This window comes from Oryzias melastigma, linkage group LG15, assembly GCF_002922805.2.
Source record: "Oryzias melastigma strain HK-1 linkage group LG15, ASM292280v2, whole genome shotgun sequence".
Lineage (NCBI taxonomy): Eukaryota > Metazoa > Chordata > Actinopteri > Beloniformes > Adrianichthyidae > Oryzias > Oryzias melastigma.
In genome coordinates this window covers 18,562,403-18,568,645 of record NC_050526.1, presented here as the reverse complement: position 1 = coordinate 18,568,645, position 6,243 = coordinate 18,562,403, and the positions used below count along the sequence as shown (strand labels likewise).

The following is a 6,243-nucleotide window of genomic DNA, read 5'->3' as shown; positions in this document are numbered from 1 at the left end:
GATTGGTAGATGCAACGCGATGACCTGTCAAACATAAGATATTTATATTTTGGTTTTGCCGGCCAATTCGCGACTCGTCGGTCTAATTGAACTGCTGGCAGACTTTCGCGCCGCACCCATCGCTCATATAGCGCAGCGGGACTTCAGATCGCCTCATTTTGCATCTGTACCATTGATTTAACATTAAAACTGGTCGCCTTCGCCACACGAATCACATTCAATGTGGATGCAGCTTAACACTGGAGCATTGCCGGCGACATCTCAGGTGTTTTAGTGTTAACATGGAACGAGACGATCTTCTGAGTGTGCTTTTATTTCTTTATTTTTTTTTAAAGCTACCTTTTACAAGTAATTTTCTAAATATACAGTATGGGGCCTTTTTGAACTTTTCTCTTGACAGCATGAACCCAAAGAAAGGAAGGAATCGGAAATTTGGGAAATATTTTCCAATCTGATCAATTTGCACAGATTTATTTCATTCTGAAAAGATTTTATGATGGTATAGGTCAATTCGATTTGATTAACAACTTTCCTCAGATAGATGGATCTAGTTGGATTATTCGATTGTTGTTTAACACCAGTTGGGAGAAAGAATGTGGTGTTAGGTCCTGTCTTCTCATCTGCTATTTTTGATTCCTCTGTATACATTTGGTGTCACATGTTTCGCCTTCTTGATGTAGATGTTATGGCTTCATGTCATGAGCACCTGTTCCAAATACATCCCTGCTGGGAGACTTGATTCACTGTTCTGTCACCTTTTTAGACTATTTCCAAATGCATGTCAAAGAAATTTAAACTCAAACATGAACTCTGTGTTTTCATTTTAAGTCTTGGTTTTAAAGACGAAGGTTTAAAAAAGCTTTGACCATTCACTTATAAATGTGTCTATATTTTTAATTACATTTATTTTACAATATATATGTATATGTATGTATATATATTACATAACTACATTTATAATTGATAAAAAAACATATATATCAACATATATATTGATAAAAAAAACATTATATATATGTATGTATATATATATAACTGAACTAAAGATCCAAGTTTGCTGATGTCACTGATTCAAGTTTTTGCAGCTATGATGTCTGATTAACTTCATAATCTTTGGCAGCCAAGTAGTTTTAAATTTTCTATGTCCATCACTTTTTTTCTGTAGTCTACTTTCTATGTTTTCCAGGTTTTGTGTTTTTGTCCCCAAATCAAAGGATCATCATATTCACAGCTGGCTTCAGTTATTTCAGTTATTCACAGTAGATTTACATGTTTTGTGGGGTTCTAAGCTTTTTCGTTGTTGTCACCCTTTTTTATCTCCCCTTAATTCATTGAACCTACAAAGATGTTTTTTGTAATATTTATGGTTTTCTATCAATGTTTCCCTTTGTCCCACATTTTGGGTCCAACCCCACATTTATGTCAGAATAATTGGACCAATCGGGCTGTGCGAGTAGATCAAGTAAGTTGAAGCTAAAATGAGCCGTTTTATGAGTTGAGTTTTATCACGTATTAATATTTAAATATCTCATTATGATCATTTAATGAGACACTAATGCATCTTTACATTTTATTTTGTAATTCATTGTGTGAGTTAGCTTTGGTGCCAAGTCTCTCTCACACACGAGAAAAGGACAGATGATAAAGACATGTAGAAGTAAGCTTTTACTTCGAGGCTCTTGATGATAACTCCAGTAAATGAAAAGGCTGACTAAGATTGGGTGAACTTTGATGCCTGGTTCCACTAGAGCTGTGGTGAGGACACAGAATTTGCGTCCTGGGACTTCAATTTGGCTGAAAGGTCTTTACGTGAATTTGGTTCTGAGCTGTTCAACATTTTTTGTCTGTTGGGAATTGGGCAATTTATGACTATTTTATATAGATTGTACGTTATTATTACGTAAATCTTACGCCTGATTCACATCAGACGTGGAAGCGCCGCAGAACGGAGACCGCTTCCATTCGACGCCCTTGTTAACCTATGGTGTAGTTCACACCAGACGCGAAGCGCCGTGGACATCCGCGGCCGGCTCGTGCCATGGAGCGGTCGTTTCGCCGCCTGGTGTATTTTTAGCACAAGCCGCAAGTGATCCGTGGCAAGAAGTTGCGGAAAGACACAAGAAAATCCAGTCAATTTTCAAACTATAACCAATTTTTCACAATAAAATACCACGGTTGACAAACACAATCATATTTTGTATCTAAACACACTGTAGAGATGAAAATAACACACAAACATACACTGAGACCCACACACAGATCCACTTAGGGGGCGGATTACGCCGCGGGGGCAGACGCGCCTGTTAACCGTCGCGGAGAAACGCTGTGAACTGGAAGTTAGGCGGATACCGCGCACACTCCGTCCGCACACCGCTTTGCAGAGTTACACAATTGTGCATGATTTTTGTTTGATGCATACGCAAATTTGTGGCTTTACGACTATATGTATATCAAATTTTTCACACATGTACTACCGATGTATAACTTTAATATCACGCATACGCCACATATATCACCTCAAAATTATAATTGATGCACAAATCACTAATGAATTGCATGTAGTCAGTACAATAATCATGCACGGTTCATACAAAAATGAAGCACTGTGTGATGGCAGCTGAAATACAAAATAACACAAAGGAAATATTTGCTTTCTGTCTTAGAAAAAACTTGATTTAATGATTATCAAGTATTTCCCTAAAAATAACAAGTCTATAGGATAAATGAGTAACTGAGGCTCTGCTATGTAATTTCTTGAGAATAAAGAGGGGGAAAAGAAATATTTATGTCTGTTTTAGTTTAAAGCAAACCAATAACCATGGAAACTATGCAGGAATAATGTATGCGGTGTAAGGCATTTATAGCTTCTGTGTTGGAAATATGATTACATGATGTTAATAAAATATACTAGAATTCTTGTAAATGAGTAACTTTAAAATCCAGCTAAATTAGACATTAGTTTGTTCTTAAAAAATAATATACAAATTATGAAAAGGTCTGTTTAAATAAATTCCTAAACATTAGGAAAATATAAAAGCTGCTATTAAGATCATATTTTTATTAGTTTTTTTGTAATAAATGAGATGCCAGAATAACTCATGTGTACTTCACAGTTTAAGTGAATCATTTTAGTTGCTCATTTGTCCCATTTTACTTGAATGTTGGACGGTTCAGAAATGGGGTGTTTCAGCAGCTGTAGAGTTTCAAGGGTTGTGGTGCAGCGGTAGGGCGGTCGTCTCTTGATTGAAAGGTTGCGGGTTCGATTCCTGCCTTGCCAGCCCATTTGTCGAAGTGTCCTTGGGCAAGAACCCCACATTGCCTCTGGTGGAAGGTTGGCGCCAGTGTTCGGCCGCAGAGCCACCATCAGTGTGTCAACGTGTGAATGTGTCTGTTACTGAAAGCACTTTGGGCCTTCGAGAAAGGTAGAAAAGTGTTTGCCATAACAGTCATATTTTATCCTGTAAATTCAATACAAAAAAATTATTTTAAAAAATCATTATGAATACTAGGAACACAATCAAATGTTGTTTTTTCTCAGTTTTCCAAGTAATTGACCAAAAAGTGGCCACATTTAGCTGATGTCACTCTACTTACTGGAAGACGTTACACTGTAAACCCGGATAAGTAGAGTTTACTAAAAAAATTTATAGAAACTGGTTACCCTAAAAAAATTAAGTAATGTTTAGTTTAACATAAAATAATTAGTAACATTAATTGCTTTGCCACTTCATTCTGCTGTTAATTTTAAGTTAAGTGCACAAACTTCCAGGTTGATTAAACTTAAAATAATTAGTAATATTAACTGCATTGCTATTTTATTCCACTGTTAATTTTAAGTTAAGTGCACTAACCTTCAAGATGATTAAACTTACCATTATTAGTAAGATCAATTATGTACATATTTATTCCACTTATAACTTTAAGCTGAATACACTAACCTCCAAGTTGATTTACCTTAAAAATCCATTTTCCCAAGACTGCTATAAATTAAGGATATAAAATGCAAAATCAGACGAGTACATTCTTGATTATTTATTTGTCTCCATACACAGAAATTTTTCTTGTTAACATGTTTTTTAAACTTATCTTTATCTGGTCAATAAAAAATGTTTGCAATTAAAAAAAAAAAAATCTAATAATACTGTTCTGAATCAGTATGGCATTAAACTACAACATCAAGAATGCTATACAACATAGGTAGCAATGCTAAAAACATTAATCATACACAATCAGTATGGAATCAAATTGCAAAATCAGTGGCAATGCATAAATAAAACTTGCATATCGAACAGTGTCAACAGTAATGGTATTTTTAAAGTGCAACATTACAAATAACCAAGCACTCACATCCAGAGCAATGGGTTAAGACGCCTGTTTTAAACACACACATCTTCAAAGATTGAATTTGGGTTTCGGCTCAACTCTGCCAAGGTTTAGGATGACTTGGTGAATAAAGTGGAAGGTGCTTTTCATGCACTTGGGGTAATCCAAGTGCAAAGCATAGATCAGTCCAAAAAGGACACAGAAAGCCAGCGGTAGGTTGGCCAGCTCCTCCATTACTACACTCCCTTCCAGGATGATGCTCACTCTGATGGGTTGAGTTGAGGATGTTTGTCAATGCAGAGGATTCCCACTGGAGTTTCACTGTACAAGTCCTTGGCAGTTGCATCCTAACAGAAAAAGAAACAGAGAGAAGAAAATGCAATGTCAATATGCTGTATTGAAAGATTTAAATCAGATTTGAGACCGAACTATTCAAGTAGTTTTCAAGAAATAAAAATATATACACACACAAGATATTTTCATTCCAACATAAAAATTAAAAAAAAACAGCAAAACTAAAAAAAAAACATTCACTTCATCATAAAAAATAATGTAATAAATATTGATCAAATTAATCAGACGGTTTTATTTTAAATGTTAATGTCACCACTATTATAAATCAACGATTTTTTTCTTTGTTTATTCTTTTGCATTAGACTCATTTTTGACTGTTCATTTTTATATTATGTGTGAAAGTTGATCATGAGGGCCTCAGAATAGTACCTGCTCATTGACTGGTAATAGTAAAAACAGAGTGACAACAGGCTTACTCTGATTCCTTGTTCTGTGTGTGGACTTCTCTGTAAGTACGAGTCGAGAGATTTCTTTATGGGACCTCATAAGGACTAACTTGTTTTATGTAGACAGATCGTGGCTAAAAATTATATGAGCTTATAGTCCTTGTACAATCAAACTAAATAAAAGCAAACGAAGGTAATTTACTTAGACTTGCTTAGTAACTGTTTGAGCCTTATTATTCTCTCCTGCTTATGATGGAAGAATAGCTTATTATACCAACTTCCTTCCATCGTATAACTTTAAGGTTACACAGTAAATAAATTTAGGTGTATAGCATTAGATGTATGCATCTAATGCTTATGTGTTATGATAAATCAGGTATAAAACACGCTAACAAGCTAACATAAAACCAGTTAGTCCTTATTAAGTCCCATAAATAAATATTGTGGCTCATACTTACAATGAAGGCCACTCCAGGGAATCGGAGTAAGCCGGTTGTTGTTTTGTTTTTATTATTACCCACTTTTAAGTCCATTTGTCGTTCAAAGAAAGCTTGTTCCTACTTACTGAGTCTTTCATCAATGGCAACCTACATGTGAATCAAGTTTTGATAAAAATCCTAAAACCGGAAATTATTTATGACATTTTAAGCTTTTCATTATGTTGCAAACAGCAAAGTAATCCATATAGAGCCAAGATATCAATATAGCCGAAGTTCCCTTTAAAGAGAGAAATCGTGGATTTTCATGATATGTTTCCTTTACGATTTGTGTCAAAAAGTAAGAATATATTTAACTTATGAATTTATGTTTCCCACACTAGTTGATGACAGTTTCATAGAAATAAGCCAAAGGGGAAAGTTCAATATTTTGAAAATGTTAATTTGTTTGTAATTGGTAGTTATAGTAGTAATGAATTATTTAATAGAAAATTCATATCAGATGGTTGTGTTGTGAATCAATAATGCAGATATTCAAGACAAACTCAGTTACTTACCGAGCAGCTTTGGAAGAATGCAGAAGGGTCATCCCCCAAGACGACTGGCAGTCCCTGAAGACAAAGGCACCTGGTGTCTGTTGCTCAGTGTTCTGGAGGATCATACACATAATTAAGTACACTCATACTGTATATGGTTAAATAGAAACCAGAAAAAAATGGCACAATTTAATTATTGTATTACAA

General features: G+C 34.9%; 1 long non-coding RNA gene across 1 annotated transcript; it reads right to left on the bottom strand.

Moving 5' to 3' along the window:
* Positions 1–4,017: 4,017 nt before the first annotated feature.
* LOC118599682 lies at positions 4,018–6,147 on the bottom strand. Its single transcript, XR_004949134.1, has 2 exons — positions 6,058–6,147; positions 4,018–4,670 (listed from the first exon to the last, which is right to left on the bottom strand). It is a non-coding gene; the product is annotated as an uncharacterized LOC118599682 (long non-coding RNA).
* Positions 6,148–6,243: the final 96 nt, after the last annotated feature.